The sequence below is a fragment of the Dermacentor silvarum genome, chromosome 3 (genome assembly GCF_013339745.2).
Source record: "Dermacentor silvarum isolate Dsil-2018 chromosome 3, BIME_Dsil_1.4, whole genome shotgun sequence".
NCBI classification, from domain to species: Eukaryota; Metazoa; Arthropoda; class Arachnida; order Ixodida; family Ixodidae; genus Dermacentor; species Dermacentor silvarum.
In genome coordinates, this window is record NC_051156.1 from 48389202 (window position 1) to 48410379 (window position 21178).

Consider the following 21178-nt stretch of genomic DNA (forward strand, 5'->3'; position numbering starts at 1 on the left):
GAAATTTCGGGAGTCTCCCACTGCAGCGTGTCTCATAATCAGATCGTGGTTTTGGCACCTAAAACCCCAGAATTTATGTTTTTAACTTTAGTTATTCTTGCAGAAGACAGACCTCTCTTTGGGATTCGGACCTCGAAATTCTACTTATACGTTTCTAATGGCCGAGCGAAGATTAAAGAAGGCCAAACAAGCTAAAAACACCTGGGGGAGGTGAACCTGTCTTAATACAGCTAAAAAGCGTGCCTTGCACGACGTGAAGCCAATTGCTGCTACTAATACTGTCAGTTGATTTTCCTTCGAACGCACACGTAAAGAGACGTCCATTGTAGAAGAAAGATAAACTAGAAGAGTCTGGTGCTGGGCCTATTGATTCATACCTTGAGAAACCACAAAACCAAGCCTTGGAATATGCATACACTAGAGGAGAGAAATGGCGCAACCACACACGCAGGGACCAGCGACAGAGTTTAATGAAAAACATGGGTGGAAAAGGAACCCAAAGCGTGGATGCACCGTACATAAACAAGTAGACATAAAAGCATCGGTGTATGACACATTTTAATACTATCCTTTTTACAGTAAGCCACTTTGCTTGATAGCGATAAGGAGGGTACGCTCACAGACTTATTGTGACCCCGTTTTTGTATTTCATGTTTCAATCACAGCTCTCTCGAATTTCGTGGCTCCCCTACCAACAATTTGGGGATAATTAAAAACAGGAGAGCAACCGCACATTCTGCGATGAGCAGGCAAGTTTGCCCCTCCACATGAGGTCACGGACGTTTCATGTTCATTTAAACTAACGCTGACACAGAATAGAGTGTTCGCGCTTGAAACTAATGTTTTTGCCTCAAAACAACTTCAACACAGCACAGGTAAAGGGTACTCTAAATAAATACTATTTAGCATATTAACGCTTCTGTGAAAACGAAGCTTCGAAAGCGCCCTGTCGCAATGCTGGTGTGGAAATTTCACCGCTGCCTGTACTGGTGATGCTGTTAACTTGCGAGTACAGTGACGACTACGCCCAGTATAGCAATGCTAGCCGTTGTGGTTGCTGCTTCGAGTTCGCCACTTGATGGGTAATGCAAGCATTCAACGAAGTATCCCTAATTAGAGACTACCAGTTCCCAGTTAGCTGGATAACGATAATTTGGCCTGTGAACGTACACTCAAAAGATTTCTTAATCAAAACACTAAGGTAAGTACGAGACCCTATCGCATCTACTCCAGCAAATATGCCCTTAACTTCGTCAATCCATGTCTTTGTTGAAAATTCCCCTCAATAAATGTGTGGCTCTTTGCTTCCAATTTATGCATACTTAGGTTTCTCATTCCTAACAAAACTGCATTACGAAACCACCGCGTTCTGAATTGAATATCTTCAGTACGCCTGTTGCCTAAGTACGCAGCTAAGTGCAGTGCCTGCAAAGATGAAAGAAATGCCTACAAGTGGCAGGCGTGTGTAAATAAGAAAAGGTAATAACTGACGCCATGACCATACATTGCTTCAATCAATGCTTCTAGGTGGCGCTCTCTATCTCATTCATGCACTGATGTGACTTTCTTTAAATATAGCATTCGCGGCAATGCGATATTGCGATGGAGCCTATATATCCCGAGTGAGCCTCCCAATTTCTTCACTTTGCGTACGCAGTATGCAAAATGTTGTGTAAGACGACATAGCCTAAACGTGCAAATCGTTTTTAAATGTAGCTCTAGCGCTCTAGCGAAACTCTTATTGAGAATCTTTACCGGGCACCGTACTTGTATGTCGCGAAAAGTAATTTATCTATCACGAACAACTTTTCTATTCTTGTTTCAAGCTTTAGCTTCGATAGGAGCGATACGAGAGATTTAACTGCATTATGGCTTAATTTCGGGTCATCATCCTTGCTGATTATTAATTATTATAAAAGTATAAACCAACAGTTCATTTTCAAAAATCACCTTTTCAACCACTGAATGACCTCCAGGGAAATTTGCCACTTCGGGTGTCAATAAAGAAACCGTAATATGTGGACAGCATTAGGAAAAAATGGAGCCAATCAAGCGGCATGAAAATGCATGCAAAGGTAAGCTAGCTTGATTGATTATAGTCTTATAACAATAAATAAGCCGATATTGCCATAAGCTAAGTCTTGGGAGGCGAAAATAAAGAGCACGTGTGAGAGATTCAGTTGAAGTTCCCACACTACCTGTTCATCTCAATATACCATTTGGACAGCGTCTGTTGAGGCTTATTCAAAAAGGTATAGTTGCATAAGGGTTACGCGAAATTTTTAGAGACACCATGCTCAACCTAGTGGACATTGAAATCTCTCTCTCGGCCATAACTGCCAAAGCGTGCGAATCCATATTAAAATTCTTGAAGCCAACGTAACGTTGGGGCATTGCACTTTGGGTATCAAATTAAAAAAAGAACTGTATATTCATGCGCATCTACTAATCATCAAAATTTGGTCGCCTAATATATATATATACATCGAGTTCAAAAAATGGTTCATGACATTTTGCTAATACTATGCTAAAATGCAGTTGCTCCAAACTGTCCATTTTCCCAACTGTCCGCCGATATTAGCTTCTTACCAGTCCCTTCCCTTCGTCCGATCATTCGCGTCATGCTGAGCAACCTGTATGCGCACCGCTTTTTTCTCATGATATTCGCGCCGCGGAGCCTGACTAACTGTGAAGAGCCATGAATGCTTTACTTGCTATCCTGTATTTTACTGTTTCTTCAGTAAACGCTCTTTCTGAGCCTATCGGAAGCGCCTCGCTTAAGCAAGCTGAAGTACTTTCACCAATTACGCTGCCACAGTAGCCCATTTCCCAATTGACGGCATGACGGCAATGGTATGACAATACTGAAGTGAGGACGAGAGTGGGAATTCGAAGGTACAATATGGCGATGGTACGACCGAGGTGAGGATGTGATCGCAATGGCGCGACCATACTGTTCACGAAACCTCTATGACGAGAGTCGAATGACGTAGCTGGAGTGACGCAGATGGCACGAACCCGATGGTATGTACAAACCGGATGAAGAAGCGGGAATGGCGACGATGACACGACCAAGGTGGCATGAGGATGACGGTATGACAAAGGATGCATGGTATCATCCATTTGACGATGACGCAATGATGATTCTTCGAACATGCGAGATCAGAAGCTATTTCCGTATCAGCAGGAGTACCACAAGGATCAGTCCTTGGGAAGTGTGTTATTCTTAATCTTTAATAATTAAATTGCAACGAAACTCGATTTTATCATTAGGCGTTTGGCTGAGGACTGCGTAGTCCAACCAGCGAACTTTGGTCGGAAGAAACTGAAATAAGAAGTAACAATGCTTTGGAATGATAATATCAAGTAATTTAATGCATGTCTCTTGAGCGCGCAGGCTTACGCCTTCACCCTATTTGGCGTATGCTAAGGTATATAAATTTTTTACCGTGAACTTACAAATTATGCAGACCATCTGTCTCTGAGTGCATCCCTTAACACAGCATCTGAATGGTGTGAACAGTGCCATATGTAAATTAACGTAAAACATTTGCCGTAATCACCGTGACAAGAAAAAAATAAATGTCGCACTTTGCTGACGCAATCAACCGCAGAGCCCCAGTTAAGGCACATGAGCATAAATATCTGGGTGTCATGCTTATTGCTAACCCTAAATGGCACTCGCACACTGACATTACCACAGCTTCCCTACGTCAATTACTTTTTCTTAAAAGATTCCTTAAGATAGAGCCTACTGCCCTTGCTCCTGGTCTACAATATACTCACAAGACCGGTCCTAGAATATGGAAGTGTGGTCTGGTTCATTCGCACAATGACTAACTTAGCAAAACAGGAATGATTGCGAAGGAAAGCCATGGGGTGTGTACATATAGTATGCATACAGGCACACTGAATCCCCTACTTATCTTCTAGCTGCCTCTAGACCAAAAACCTTATATGGTAGAGCGAAAAAAGCGCGCCTAAAATTTTTGTTCCAGCTTCTTCATTACAACTTTAAAATATACGGGTCTAAATACGTCTCGTTATTCAAATCTCGAACTACACGTGAAAAGCCATCCAAACAAACCAACGAACATTCCTACATGATTGTACATTTTAAACAATGTTTTATTTTCTTTTTTTCACTTTTCTTTCTTTTTTACTTTTTTCTTTTTTTTTCAAGCGTGTTGGAGGTGCCGGCGTGGCTGCAGCAGCGGTTGCAGCAGATGCATGGGAGGGACGGTGACCGCGGTGGCGCTTCTGTCGGTATAGTGTGGTGCCGTATGAAAAATATGTATGATTTCATAATGTATGCAGCCTAAACAGTTTCGCTGGTAATCGGTCCCCATATGAATGCTGCGGCCCCACGAATTTTATTTTTTATATGCTCCTTTTCTAGTTTCCTGCGTTTTAAAATATTTCATGCAATGTAATATTGCTGTATTTAATATCCGAATGAACTTGAATTTCTGCCGATTGCACTACAGGGCTGTACACAAATGTATGAAAAAGCATTGCCTACATTTTTGTAACCACTCTTGTTTGTTTCTGTTAGTGCAACCACTTTCTTTTTATTCTGTGTTTATTGTACCTGCATTATTTGCATATTTAAATACTTTTTGCCCTTTCTTATTGTTGTACTAACTTTCTGTGTTGCCCTCCTGCTTGGTTTAGAGTATCAGTGTTCAAAATAATATAAACGAATAAATAGGCATCTCCCTATGAAATCTAGTGCATGCTCATATGGCACAAAACACAAATCAGGACTGCATTCTAAGCCGTGCCTGCTGTCACACAAATTCCAACTCGCAATGGCTTATACGTAGAGCTCTTCGTTTTCGGGCAGAACCCGATAATCCCCAATTTTCGCGCCGCGGGGAACTTCTATGAAACATTAGGGCGAACCTCATTTCTCCCCGTTGTTGTGCTGTTTCCAAGAGGGCAAGAAAATATGCCGTTGTTACAAAACCAATGAGCGCTGCAACGTTATCGACACACGAGTTTTCTTGCGGAAAAAGCGACTGACGTTGCTCCGCTTTGCAAACGGTTGTTCTGAAGATTACAGGACGATTTCGCAACTAAGGTACGAGCAAAAGCACGAAAAGCACGACAGGTCTAGGATAGACACCAAAATACTACAAATTCAATGATAACACTTGTCCACAAGGGTTTCAAGGCAATGAAAAGCATAAGCGCTCTTGCTAAACATGCAGGTCTGCGCTGATTGTCTCTAATTGTGCTGTTTTATTTTAAGAAAACCAGGAAATGAAGAAAGCACGAAATCTCCCAGCACGTGTCCATTTATTGTTTTATGTGATTCTCTCAAGCGTAATTAATGCATCCCAAAGATAATTTGCACTCGTCGCATTAATTGTCAGCACCTCCTTTTTTCGTTATAAAGCTAGTGTTAATGATTTCGTTTGTTCAAAAAATATGTACCTGTGCACAAAATGATATTGCTTGCGCTAAAGTTTGTGAAAGTTACCCGAAAAATCTACAATTTTGTCCAGACAACTAAAGCCCAATTTCTCCCCAGTTTTCCACTTGAAGAATCATCATCATCAGCGTATATTTATGTCCACTGCTGGATTATGGCCTCTCAATGCGATCTCCAATTACCCCTGTCTTACGCTAGCCGATTCCAATTTGCGCCTGCAATTTTTGTAACTTCATCACCCCACCTAGTTTTCTGCCGTCCTCGACTGCGCTTCCCTACACTCGGTATCCATTCTGTAATTCCAGTGGTTCCGGTTATCCCTCCTATGCATTACATGGCCTGCCAAGCTCCTTTTTTCCCTCTTAATGTCAACTAGAATATCGGCTATCCCCGTTTGCTCTCTACAAACCTCTCTTCCACTGCTCTCTTCCTGTCTCTTAACGTTAGGCCTACCATTTTTCGTTCCATCACCCTTTGTGCGGTCCTTAACTTGTTTTGGGGATTCTTTGTTAACCTCCCAATTTCTGCCCTATATGTTAGCACAGATAGAATGCAATGATTGTACACTTCTCTTTTCAACGACAATGGTAAGCTCCAAGTCAGGATTTGTCAAAGCCTGCCGTATGCACTCCAACTCAATTTTATTCTTCTGTAAGTTTCCTTCTCATGATCACGGTCCCCTGTGAGTAATTGACCTAGATAAACGTACTCCTTTACAGACTGTAGAGGCTGAATGGCGATCCTGAATTCTTGTTTCCTTGTAAGGCTATCGAACAATATTGTTACGGGGATAACGTTTATTTAGGGAGTGAGTATGGCTATATACAAGGTTTGGACAAGCAGCAGCGACGGATGCAAGGCTGTCGCGCGCCTCTGGCCACTTCGTCGCCGTCGTCTTCGTCCGACCGACAGTAGCAGCCCCTTCACTGTCTCGTGGCACTACCCCCCCCGGGGCGAGAGCGCCTACCCGGTGCTTGCTACGACAGACCAGAGGGTCCAGTTACGTATGGCTTAAGTCTCGCAACGTGCACGATAGCAGAGGTTGGGGGCGTAGACGACGCTGGTGCGGTGACTGGGTCGATCTCATACGTAACGTCGGTGACTTGACGTAGCACCCTGTAAGGACCATCGTAGCGGGACAATAGCTTTTCGGAGAGACCGATGCGGCGGGACGGAGACCACAGTAGCACGAGAGCGCCTGGGGAGTAAGAAACGTCTCTGTGGCGACTATCATACAGGGCTTTCTGGGAAGCCTGAGACACTGTGAGCCGTTCACGTGCGATCTGGCGAGCTGTGTCGGCGCGCGCTAGGGCGTCGCGAACGTACGTGGTGGTTGAGCTGACAGGAAGTAAAGTATCGAGAGGCAGGGAAGGTTCCCGTCCATACAGGAGATAAAACGGGGAGTAGCCAGTAGGGTCATGTTGGGACAAGTTGTAGGCGAAAGTAACGTACGGCAAAGTAGCGTCCCAATCGCGGTGATCGGCGGAGACGTACATGGAAAGCATATCGGTCAGAGTTCGGTTCAGGCGCTCTGTGAGTCCATTCGTTTGGGGGTGATAAGCAGGTGTGAGCTTGTGGTGGGTAGAGCAGGAACGAAGGATGTCATCGATGACGCGAGACAGAAAGTATCGGCCTTGATCGGTCAGAAGCTGTCGAGGAGCACCATGATGCAGGATGATGTCATGAAGGAGAAAGTCGGCGATATCCGTAGCGCAACTGGTTGAGAGGGCACCAGTGGCGTAGCCAGAAATTTTGTTCGGGGGGGGCTGAGGTTGCAGCGCGGCCTCCTCCTTATAGAATTGTCGAGGGATCAAATACATGAATAATAACTGTATTGCCAATGCCATTGTATATTAGATGCTGCAAACGAATTATTGAACGCTACGCACTGTCAAGTAAAATATCTATTTTTTCAGAAAAGAATACATAAGTATGTCCTAAAAATTCTGGCAGAAATAACTGATATCAATGCGGCTGCGTTTTTTTCGTCTATTTAATAAGGAAAGAAAACATCACACGGACATTAGAACTATATGAGTTCGAAACCAGCAAATCAGTGTATATACAGCTGATATGAAGGACGTAAAGGCCATCTAATGAATAAGTTGAGGACAAATATTTTGATGAATCTTCGTCATTCAAGAACCTTCTTTACATTTTTGCACATATGCAACGGCCAGGAAAAAACCTCAATGACGCTGTCCCTCGTTGCAATAGATTGCGCAGGAGCAGTTGTTACCGGTCGTGTATTGTAATTACACCGAGATGATACTCGCAACAGTGAGTACAAAAAAAGTAGGAGAGAGAGAGAGAAGTAATAAGGGAAAGGCAGGGAGGTTAACCATGCTGAGCCCGGTAGGCTACCCTGCACGGGGGAAGGGAGAGAAGGGATTGAAAGAGAAGGAAGAGAGAATTTCACAGTTCACGCGTTGCAAATTTACAGTTAAGCGTTCATCGCTGAGTTTCGTCACAGGCGGTCATACAGGCTTGTGCACTTCGAAAAAAAAAAAAAACAGCAGCGCCTTTGTAGCCCTGCACATAGCAGACGCACGAAGCCACGTGCCCAAGATATTTTCCTCCGTAAAAAACCTGTCGTCTAAGTGCCCCAAAGCCGTCCGAAGGGCAATACTCTCATCTTCGTATCTGTGGCAGTCACATAAAAGTAGGACCCGCCGTGGTTGTTCAGTGGCTATGGTGTTGGGCTGCTGAGCACGAGGTCGCGGGATCGAATCCCGGCCGCGGCGGCCGCATTTCGATGGGGGCGAAATGCGAAAAAACCCGTGTACTTAGATTTAGGTGCACGTTAAAGAACCCCAGGTGGTCCAAATTTTCGGAGTCCCCCACTACGGCGTGCCTCATAATCAGAACTGGTTTTGGCACGTAAAACCCCATAATTTTCACATAAAAGTAGGAGTTCTGCAAAATATACATTAGAAATGCGAAGATAGAATGGAATATACAAATGCGAAGATAGAACTCGCTAACGGCAGAAAAGAGTCGCTAGGAACAAAGTTCACTGCTTGTATACACAACACCTCGCAAGGAGATATTTAAATGTTCGTCTAAGTCTCCAATAAATCTACGTATTTTAGCAAACGTCACTGTATATTATGCGTCAAACAAGACAAATAAACACGTTGTGGAGTCAGACATAGTAAACTTTGCGCACATAAAGACAGATGATCTAGGCAAGAACAAAACCATGATCGCAGATATCGTGATATGTACTCGGGCCATGCAGCGGTCGCGACGGCACCATACAGGTAGAATAATAGTGGAATAATGCAGAAATCAGTACGAAAATGTTTAATTTAACTGCCTGCACAGCGGCAACAATTATTCTGCACCGAAAATTAAAGGAGGGTGTTGCTTCGTTTCAAAAAAGAAATAAAAGCAGGTAGCTAAAAAGGAAAGAAAAGGACAATCAAAAGCCACAGATTATGCGGCAAGTTGAACTACCCAATATCCGAGTGTGTTTTTGGCAAACGCATCGTGGGCCGGGCTTTCAATGAGCAAGGTCGGTCAAAATTCGTTATTTATGTCCTCGTAATTTTCGTATTTGCATGATCGATAATTTTGATCATGATGCTAACTGCTAGAATAAACGGCTAAAATTTCTGCAGTTTTAAAAGCTAACGAATTGCGAGCTTATGGACCTGAAGGAATAGAGCTTTTTACTTGCATTGATTTTTGCATCTTCGCTATCTAAAGGACAAACTTCTCTCGGTGGGGAAGTTGAACGAAGCGGTCAGTGACTTCGGACACGTTGATGCCGACGTATCTGTGGGTGTATAGAAGCACCAGTCTAACCATGCGTTCCACAGACATTGTAGAGCGCAAGTAGTTTTTTTTAATAAACTCTTGTTAAAAAATATTCTCTCTGCGCTGGCAGTGGTCGCTGGAAGGGTGACTAGAATCTGGAACAGTTTGTACACATTTACATAGAACCTGCAGTCGCAATGAGAGATGGGCATCTATTCCGGTGCTAAAACCTAAAACACTCCCTCGATGTCGTTGGCATCCTTGCTTAGGTACTTTGCACAAACATTAGGCTGTTCGATTCCGGCGATTTCGTTTCGATTTCGAATTCGATTTCGTTTCGTCAGCAAATACGGAGAAGCAGCCTGCTTTTGCAACTAGGCTTTCTTTGATAATTTCGTCACAAATTTCTACAATTTGGTTTTGTGCATCTGCGGCAACTTTCCAAATGGTTCTTCAGATATCTATCTCCCAAATCAGCTCGCATGCGAAGAAGCGCTCTGGAAATACCTGTATTTTCCGGGGGGCCTATGCTTGAATCGATAGGGCCACTGTACCTGTGGCCAACGATAGCCAGACCATGTAGCCCGCAAAAAGAATTTCCCCAAAAATAGGCCATTTCCTTTCTCCTGTTTTCTCAAATTTTACTTTGCCTGCCCTGGTCCAGCTGATCGATCACATTGGGCACGCGTCCTGAAAATGTTTGGAGAAAATTATCAGCTGCTAGCTCAAAGTCACGGTAATATTTAGTATTTTCGTGTGTGTGGAAGATTGCGAGCGCGTGCTTTCATTTCTGGAACGGCTTGGACACGAGGGCTCCAGCGCACGCATGTTGGTCCAAGTTTATAACAGCATTAACCCCATAAAGTTCCAGAATTGAAAATCTTTTGAAGCACGCCTTTGGAAATGTCAGTGCACCTTTCGGGTCAAAAGTTTATGAGAACTTTATACCCATAAAGTTTCGGAATTGAAATCCATGCGCTCCGTAGATTCCGCGGCCGCTGCGAGATGCCGCAACGCGCCCGCTCGCTATCGAAAAGCCCTTGAAAGTTTGTGCTCGGATGGGGCTCCTTGCGTTACGTGACCCCAGGTGCCACGAAATCCACCACAGGTGCCACGAAATCCAGCCCGAGTTCGCAATGTTCGTGCCGAAATGTCTTTCGAGCGATGAAAAAGACATTGTAGATAGAATGCAGAATGATTGAACATAGCTCGCATACAACAACATGTCGCAGCCTATGACACTAGGACACCTGAACAATGGAACATTCTGCACTCAAGAACGAATTATGGTCAACAAATTCTTCGACATACACTTCCGGCTTTACTCAATAACCTCGCCTTACGAGAATAGACCTTCTGTCCTTATGCAGCCTGCACAACTACTTTCAGTCAAACTAATCCTTGTTGTTTAATGAGTTTGTTCATATGCAATACTGTACGACTTTTCCTCCCTTTATTTGCTTTAGTTTATGCTTCACTGAATATACTGCTATGTTGTGTTTCTTTCTATTTTTTTCTGTTTTCGTATAATAAGACTTTCTTTATGTAATCTATAATGCTCATGTATAAATTCAATATTTCCTTGTTAATGCAGACTACTTGTTTTTCTAATTGTTGAAGTGTATTACTACCTGTCTCGTATACACATTTTTTTTTAATTGACACCTTCCCATCTGTTTACTCACATGTGAGCGCCCGAAGCCCTCTGTTGCCTTTGATGGGTTTTTAGGCTGGTCAAGTTGCCTGCGTGCAACTTTTTATCCAGAACCCCACATTCTTTTCATGGGAAGTAAATTATTATTATTATTATTATTATTATTATTATTATTATTATTATTATTATTATTATTATTATTATTATTATTATTTTCTTAACAAATTTTCTATCCTGACCGATCGCCAGTTTGGTTTTGTTTCTGGGCGCGGTACTGTGGCACTGCTTGAAGAATTTGCAGACGACCTGTTCTCGGCATTCGATCAGAATCTTTTCGCGTGTGCTCTCTTCTTAGACGTAGCGAAAGCGTTTGACACCTTGAACCACCAAATCTTGTTAAGTAAACTGTATTTTTTGGGATTTCGTGGACCCTTTTACAACATTCTCAAAAATTACTTGAGCAACCGATTTCAAGTGGTCGCTACTGATGATAAGGGCGTTTTCAGTTCTAAGTTGTCGCTGAATGCGGGTGTACCGCAGGGGTCAATTTTATCGCCATTGTTGTTTAACATCTTCGTTAATGACTTTCCTTTGGCGATTTACAAATGTTCTGTGTTCCAGTATGCTGACGACACTGTGTTACTAGCAAAACATCTATCTTACAAAATGTCAACTGAAATGCTGCAAAATGACGTGTACAATGCGATGCTTTGGTTCAGTAACAATGGAATGGCTGTCAATGCCCAAAAAACACAACTGGTATGTTTTCGCTCTCCACTCAAGACTACTGTGATTAACTTGCCTCTCTACTTACATAAGTCTAACTGTGTTCCTTGTAAGTGTACTCCTATTCCATACGTAGATTGTGTTAAATATCTTGGAATATTTTTCGATAGCAACTTATCATGGCAACATCACTTATCACTCATTTGTTCAAAACTGAGGTCAGTCGCTTGGCTGATGTTTAATATGAAAAGTATTGCGCCTCTCTCTGTAAAAAAAATTGATTGTGCATGCATTGGGTTATAGTGTATTGAGATATGGTATTACGGTCTTCGGATTCTGTTCGGATTGTTGGAGATGCAGGGTAGACAGGATTATAAAAAATATTCTTATAAATGTTGCCGACAATTCCCAAACAGTAACAGCTGCAAATATCTTCCGTGAACTTGGTCTGCCTAATTTTCATTCTTTGCTCGTTGAAACAGTTGTCATAAAACACTTTTGCACTTCCGCTTTCAAACAAAAAAATACCTCCACAAGGGAACTTCGTAAACACGTCCGCTATATGGTTCCTCGTTCATCCACAAAGTATGGTGCGGCCAGACGCTGTGCATATGTGCCGGATATTTTTAACAAGTTACCGAATGAAATTTTTAACGCTACTTCAAAAAGCATGCTGAAAGAACTATTGAAGGAGTCATGGTGAAACTAACTTCCACAACGCTTTGGCATCATAATTTTCACTGCTTCAACTTCTGTTTCACGTAGAATAACCAAATGTCATCTTATTTTTTTTTCTGGTCATTTTTTTTCTTTGTCTTTCTGTCTCATCAACATCTTTTTATTTACCGTTTGTATTATGTTCATGGCACGGTCCTACAAGCCAATTGAGGCTTAGACCGGCCTGTTTGTGTTGCTCTGTATTTTTTGGTGAATAAACATTATTATTATTATTATTATTATTATTATTATTATTATTATTATTATTATTATTATACATAATAATGTATTATTATGTAATTAGTACCAACTATTTGTCTAAAATATGTTTAAAAATGAGTTAATATGTAATCACATCACTGTACCGACTCTGCCGGGCCTAGTCACACAAGTCCTCATGGACTTAGACAGGCCCGTTTCTTTGTATTGCTATTGGATGTGTATCAATAAATTATTATTATTATTATTATTATTATTATTATTATTATTATTATTCCCGGCGTCGGTGGTAGTTTTGGTCGGCGGTGCATGCCGGCACGAAAAAATTTCGGAGGGGGGGGGGGCTGAAGCCCCATCAGCCCCCCCCCCCCCCTGGCTACGCGCCTGGAGGGCACGGGTAATGGCGTATCGCGTCGCGTAGTCGGTCGCTACGGCGACCCACTTGTTGCCTGATGTCGAGGTTGGAAAGGGACCAAGAAGGTCGAGCCCAACACGAAAGAATGGCTCGGCGGAAATGTCTATAGGGTGAAGCAGACCGGCAGGTAACATAGCTGGCCTCTTGCGGCGCTGGCATTTGTCGCAGCTATAGCGACATATCGTTGGACGGAGCGATAGAGACCAGGCCAGAATAAACGGCGCCTGACGCGATCATAAGTGCGGGTGACACCAAGGTGACCAGCAGTGGGCTCATCGTGAAGCTGGCGAAGGACATCTGACTGCAGATGGGTAGGCACGACAAGGAGACGTTCAGGGCCCTCAGGATGCATATTATGGCGGTATAAGGTGCCGTCCTGAAGGAAGAACAAGTGGAGGGAAGGGTCGGGTGTGGCGGAGTTGAGACTGTCGATGATAGACCGTAAAGCCGAGTCGCGGCGTTGTTCGTCCCGTATAATAAAGAGGTCCGAGATAGACAAGACGTAGGCGTCGGTGTCTTGCTCGGTGACCTCAGGGGAATCTATGGGATGCCGTGATAGACAATCGGCATTTTGATGAAGCTGACCGGACTTGTGCACCACTGAAAACGAGTATTCTTGGAGGCGCATAGCCCAATGACCAAGGCGTCCTGTAGGGTCTTTGAGCGAAGAAAGCCAACAGAGGGCGTGATGATCAGTTACGACGGTAAAGGTGCGGCCCAACAGGTAGGGACGAAATTTGGCGACAGCCCAGACAAGAGCAAGACACTCTCGTTCCGTGATGGAGTAATTCTTCTCCGGTGCGGACAGGAGGCGGCTAGCGTACGCAGTAACACTGTCGTGGCCACTTTGACGCTGAGCGAGGACGGCACCGATTCCATGGCCGCTGGCATCTGTGCGAAGTTCCGTCGGTGCAGTCGGATCAAAATGCGCTAAAATAGGGGAAGTCGTCAGGGCATCTATAAGCGCCGAAAAGGCAGCAGCTTGGGGTGAGCCCCATGTAAAAGCAACGTCTTTTTTGAGGAGCGCAGTAAGGGGACGCGCAATGTCGGCGAAATTACGAATAAAACGTCGGAAATAGGAGCACAATCCTATAAAACTGCGTACGTCTTTGGCCGAACAAGGGACAGGAAAATGCTTCACGGCGCGAAATTTTTCAGGATCGGGCTGGACACCTGTCGCGTTGACGAGATGGCCAAGTACGGTTATTTCACGGCGTCCGAAACGGCATTTTGAGGCGTTGAGTTGGAGACCGGCATTGCGGAATACCTCGAGAATGGTGGAGAGGCGCTGAAGATGGCTGTCAAATGTTGGCGAAAAAACAATGACATCGTCAAGGTACCACAAGCAGGTTGACCATTTCAAGCCACGAAGAAGCGAATCCATCATGCGCTCGAATGTGGCCGGCGCATTGCAAAGGCCGAAAGGCATCACTTTAAAGTGATAGAGGCCATCGGGAGTTACGAATGCGGTTTTTTCGCGGTCCAGTGGGTCAACAGCAATCTGCCAATAACCTGAGCGAAGGTCAATAGATGAGAAATATTGGGCGCCGTGAAGACAGTCGAGTGCGTCGTCGATACGGGGCAAGGGATAGACGTCCTTTTTCGTGATCTTGTTTAGGTGTCGATAGTCAACACAAAATCGCCAGGTGTTGTCCTTTTTCTTGACCAGCACAACAGGAGCGGCCCAAGGACTCGAGGACGGTTCGATGATGTTATTGGCCAGCATTTTATCGACTTCCTGTTGGATTATGGCGCGTTCCGCAGCGGAAACGCGATAAGGGCGCCAGTGAACCGGTGGAGCATCACCGGTGTGGATGGAGTGTTGAACAACTGTTGTCTGGCCTAAAGGGCGATTTTCGAGATCAAAGATATCGGAATACGACAGCAAGACCCGGCGAAGATCTTCTGCTTGCGTATGCGAAAGGTCGGCTGACATCATTTTCTCGAAATTGGCACATAGCGACGAGGTGGCTGTGAGAGAGCCGGAAACAGTTCGAGGGCCGTCGACGGCTAACACAGAAATCGCGCATTCTTGCAACGACGACATGGTGGCAAGCGCGATGCCAGCAGGTAGCTCGTGGGTAGAAAGACCAAAGTTCAAAAGCGGCAGGCAGGTTTTGTTGTCGCGTACGGTAACCACAGTGTGCGGGAGAACGACAGATTGCATCAGGACCACGTCGAGAATCGGGGAAACAACGTATTCACCATCGCACACAGGAGGAGAGCGACTTAATGGGACGTACGTGGAGGCTTGCGGTGGCAGGTGGAGGAACTCGACAGAACATAAGCGGCTGGGAGTGTCCGATAGTACGTGGGTGTCGAAAGGGAGCTCCAGTTGAAGTACACCTGTGGAGCAGTCGATAAGGGCTGAGTGCGTCGAGAGAAAGTCTAGGCCGAGGATCACGTCGTGGGGACACTGCGCAAGCACGGCAAACCAATGGTCTGATGGCCAGCAATGCACACTCGGGCGGTGCACATACCAAGAACGGCAGACGAGCTGCCATCAGCGACCCGTACTGTGCTCTGAATTGCGGGCGTGATCACTTTGCGGAGCTGAGTACGGAGAGCAGCGCTCATTATTGAAATCTGCGCTCCGGTGTCTATGAGGGCCGTAACGGTGACGTCGTCCACTTGAATGTCCAGAAGGTTTCGGCGCGTAGATACAGTCAACAGAGGATTTGTATATCGGGTCACTGATGCAGCGTCACCTCCGGGAGCTGCACGGCTTAGTTTTCCGGAGCGTAGGTGCCAGGCCGTGGAGGGGATGATGACCGGTATGGTCGCGGCGATCGAGATCGACGGCCTTGTGGGGACGGTGAGCGGCTAAACCTGGACTGTGGAGCGGCGGCATCGGAAGCATCGGAAGCATGTGGATCAGAGCGAGGGGAAAAGCGTCGAATGTTGCGTCCAGGATGACGCCAAGATCCAGTGCTCCAGTTTGAAGGCGACGACCAGCTACTGCGGCAGTGACGGGCAATGTGTCCAACGCGAGAGCAGTTGAAACATATGGGTCGGTCGTCTGCCGTCCTCCAGTCAGCCGGGTTTCTGTAGCGCGAAGGGTAGACCTGGTTCTGGGTGACATTTGCAGGGGTACGTTCGGATGTACGAATGGAACAGACGGTCGATGACAATCCCATGTTCGCGAACTCCTAGCGGACGACTGCTTTTATGAGTGACACGGTGGGCAGGTTGGCTGACTGAACGTCTGGAAGAACGGCCGTAGGAGCTAGAGCTTCAAGTTCCCGGCGGACAATACGCGTTACATCTTCTGACGCTGTAGCCGGTACAGGCGTCGGTGGGTCTTCGCATGATGATGTGGCGGCAGTGTTAGGTAGCCGAAGGAACTGGCGGGTGATGCGGCGACTCTTCGCTTGTTCAAAGCGCTGGCATTCCTTAACTATGGCGTCGACCGTCGTACAGTCCTTACACACCAGTAGATTAAACGCGTCGTCGGCTATTCCTTTCAAAATATGCGAAATCTTGTCATCTTCGGCCATTTGTGCGTCAACTTTTCGACAAAGGCCCAGGACGTCCTGTATGTACGAAATGTACGATTCAGTGGTCGTCTGGATACGAGATCCCAACTCCTTTTTAGCGGCCTGCTGTCGGTCAAATGATCTGCCGAACAACTCACGCAGCTTCGCCTTGCAAGCGTCCCAAATTGTAAGATCTTCTTCATGCGTCCGGTACCACAGGCGTGCCGTCCCTTTCAGATAGAATATCGCGTTGGCTAACATAACCGTGGGGTCCCACCTGTTGCGGTTGCTGACGCGTTCGTACATGTCGATCCAGTCTTCGACATCCAAGCCATCTGTGCCAGAAAAGGTTCCCGGGTTTTGTGGGTGCAAAAGATTCACAGGAGCCGGTGGCTGCTGCACCATGGACACTTCACTGGTCATCGCGGAGCAACCAAGACGGCGACCGCTTCGAAGTTCCGTGCTTGGTTGACGGAGCCGGCCCGTTGACAGGTTTACCCAGCACTTCCACCAAAGATGTTACGGGGATAACGTTTATTTAGGGAGTGAGTATGGCTATATACAAGGTTTGGACAAGCAGCAGCGACGGATGCAAGGCTGTTGCGCGCCTCTTCGTCGCCTCTTCGTCGGACGAAGACGACGGCCACTTCGTCGCCGTCGTCTTCGTCCGATCGACAGTAGCAGCCCCTTCACTGTCTCGTGGCAATATATTTGTCTTCTGCATATTTATCTTCAACCCCACTCTTCACTTTCTCGCTTAAGGTCCTTAATCATTGGTTTTCATTCGCCCCCATTGTTGCTGAATAGGACAATGTCACCTGCAAACAGAAGGTTGCTGAGATATTTGCCGTTGATCCTCACTCTTAAGCATTCCCAGTCAACAGCTTGAATACTTCTACGCATGCAGTGAATAGCATTGGGGAGATTATGTCTTCTTGCCTGACGCCTTTCTGGATAGGTAACTTTCTACTTTTTTGTGGAGAACCAAGGCAGCTGTGAAGTCCTTGTAGATATTTGCCAAGATATTCACGTATGCCTCCTGTACTCTGATTACGCAATCACTCTATGACTGCTGGTATCTCTACTGAATCTAATGCCTTTTCATAATCTGTGAAAGCCATATAGAGAGGTTGATTGTATTCCGCAGATTTCTCGATTACCTGATTGATGACATAGATATGATCCATCGTAGAATATCGCTTCCTGAAGCCGGCCTGTTCTCTTGGTTGACTGAAGTCAAGTGTTGCCTTGATTCTATTAGAAATTATCTTGGTGAATATTTTATACAATATTCAAAGTAAGCTAATGGGTCTATAATTCTTCAATTCTTTAACGTCTCCATTCTTATCAATTAGTATAATGTTGGCGTTGTTCCAGCTCTCTGGTTGTGAGGCATTGCGTATAAAGGGCCACAAGCTTTTCAATCATGATATCTCCTCCATCTTTGAATAAATCGACTGTTATTCATTGTGCGAAATGCATAGTCTCCAGCAGCTTTTTCCCTGGTCATGTCTTGCAAGGACCTTCTAACTTCATCGCTAGTTATAGAAGTAGCGTATGTATCCTGTTCAACACTACTAATAAATAAAAGTAGCTTGGCTACTCTGGGAACTGTACAGGTCAGTACATAATTCTTCCGCTGCTTTTACTATGCCATCGAAATTGCTGATGATATTGCCCTGCTTATCTTCCAGTGCATACATCTCGCCTTGTCCTATGCCAATTTAATTCTGATTGCTTTCATTCTGCGTCCATATTTTACTGCTTGCTCAATCTTTTCCATGTTATAATTGCGAATATCCCTTACTTTCTACTTGTTCATTAGTTTTGACAGCTCAGCAAGTTTTATCTGATCTCTCGAATGTGCCACTTTCACGTTTTCTCGTTTCTTTGTTACTTGGGAGAGCTTACCTACTAGTGGCATTGAGGCCTTACCTCCCACTTATATTGCTGCGTCTATAATGAGCCTAGTTACTGTTTGGTTCATTACCTCTATGTTGTCTTCATCTTCCTCTTCTAACGCGGCATATTTGTTTTCGAGCACCACCCTGAATTGGTATGCTTTTTCCTTGCTGCGTCTAGGTTGGCCTGCGTCTTCTTGACTACTTTTACCCTTTCTTTCTTGAAATTGAAAGATATCCTAGACCTTCCTAACCTATTTCATTCCGTTTCTCCATTAGGGCTTTTCCAGACTCACTTCCTGTTGCTGCACTTTCTGAAGAAGGTATTCATTATTCGTAGCCTATTCCTTTCCGTGAACTCTTTCCGCGAATTCTTAGCACCCTCTGCCGCGTCGCAGGTCTGGCAACCGCCTTGGTCAGGTGCTCCGCAGCCGATGGGTACTGAGGGCCATGGGTTCATTGTAGGGGTCATGAGGGAAGTAGTAAGGCGCCACTCCATGCCTGAAAATGTAGTGGACTGGAGCAGGATTCGAACTTACGGCCTTAGGATTAGAGGCCGGGTGTTCTACCTTATCTCCACGTCAACACCACCCACTTATAGACAATCAATGCAGGTTAAATAATTCTGAGCAACTAGTACCGGGCTTTACTGAAAGCACGCAATGTTTGTATTATATATACTGTTTTATTAGCAATCAAATAACAATAAAACATTGTACAGACTCCTTCATTAGTAACAAGCATAGGGCAGCACAATGAAGTGAGGAAACGTTTGTGGCCATTCGTTATTTTTCTAGCTAACCAACAGATAGTTCCTTGGGTGCATCTTTGTAAATAATGCGCTATACGTTGTGTAGATCTGGTATAATGGCGTGTTCAGTTATCATCTTGTCGCTACACGAGTAGCGAAACAAATTGCATGAGCCGAATGAGCCGTGAAATGTGCAGTAGCGAGGGAGAGCGCCTCAGCCTCTCTGTCAAATGTAAAATTGTTATACACGAAAACACTCGTAGTCGCCAATTGGGTATGCATTCTCATCTACCATTCGAACCCACACATCACAAGTAATATCTCATTCCTTCCCGTTTTGCTCACCATGGTACAGACCTTATTGTGGGGCTGTGCAAAATAACGTAAAATAACGTGATAAACCAGAAGTGAGGTTGTGGAATCTATTGGAAGCAACTTTGCTGAAACTTAAATAAGTACCTTAAACGATGTGAATTACGCTCAAGATGCCATGATGGTGAGCTTAGTATTTGCCACTTTCCTGACTACTTTTTTAGTAGTCACCTGAACAATACGTTACCCAAGGCACTACTTTGTTCCTACACGCGCACTAGAATATCTTGGCTATGTATAAGCAGTCCTTTCTGGCTATTCATAAGCATTCCGTTTCAGCACTCTGTATTGAAGGTGTTGCATATTTCTTGTCAGTACATGTTTAAATGTACACAACTGCCTAGCATTCACTAAAGCCTTTGGAAAGTGCGGCCGGATACTCAGCCTTGCTGTTGAAACTTCCACTTCATAGTGCAAAATGACTGAGAGAGACAGAAGAACGGAACACGAGTACTTGCATTGTGCCCACCTACTTTATTTTTGTGCTTTTCTGCTATAAGCATGTGAAGAAATATGTTAAGTCCCCTCATAGATACTTGGCATGAATTTATCTGCGCGTTCACTTCGTGATAAATTGCCTAGGTACAGTCTAAAGGTCCATCTAAGTATCATCAGTTTATGTTGGCAAAGTATTCTTTCCGAAGATCATTTTTCCTAACTTAGCAGAAAATAGTTTATTATTACTAGATACCACTAGGACCAAGCGTCTCTTTTTTGCTGCTGAAACTCTGGAGTGGGTAAAATATTGTTTTATCACCAATGTCCAAGTATTAGCCCCCACTTCGGTCGTTTGAGGGCTAGAAACATTCTCATCCTATAAACAGCAAGATACACCTTCTCTACCGATAGACAGGTAACCATACCCAAGTACATTATGACAAAGTGCATGCAGTCATGGCGAAGTTGTCCAGTGACCCAAGTTGTCGAATAGGTTAGGCCACTAGGTATGAGCTCGGGGTCGTGAATCGGTTGTGGTCGTTGCATCGCCGTCATTTCAGCTTTTTCATCTCACATTCGTTATGCCGTAGTCATAACGCCATCGTCCTCATGAGCCGCGTTTCCATGAATGCGACAGTAGCGCATCGCATTTCCATGCGCAACTTGGAAGGCGATGAGACGCCGTTTAGACGTAGCGCGTTCACTCTCCCGAGAACGTAGGGCCACGTGCGCGAGTCGACTCCCGCCCGTAAATCAACCATCACCTCGCGCATTAATGCGATGCGCCTTCCTAGCGCATTACCACTGTTTACGTGAATGCGATGCGCTAGATATGCGATGTGATGCGCCATTGTCGCATTGATGTAAACGCGGCTATATACAGTCGTCATGCATTCGTTGTCACACCATCATTGTGATGGCGTTGTGCTCATTTCATCGCCGTCATTCTAGCTTCGGGATCGGACGGTCGTCATGCTGTCGTCGTCACGACTTCTGCTTCTGCCAGTGCCCAAAAGTGTCCGAATCTTCTCACGTAGTCCGACTCTCGTCATGCAGTCATGATGACGCAAGCGTCGATTCACCAGGGTCAGTCCTTGTTCGTCATTATACCGTAATCATGCTGTAGTCATTCAATCGTGATTATTCTGCCGCTGACATGCCATCACCGTCATTGCGTCGTCGTCGCAAAGAAGCTATCATGCATCCGTTATCACACCGTCCTCATCCTGCCATCTTGGTCTTGCTCACGGAGAAAGAATAATTGGTCTCCGTGGTCTTGCTATCGTCGTGATTCTGGCTTCTTATGGTTG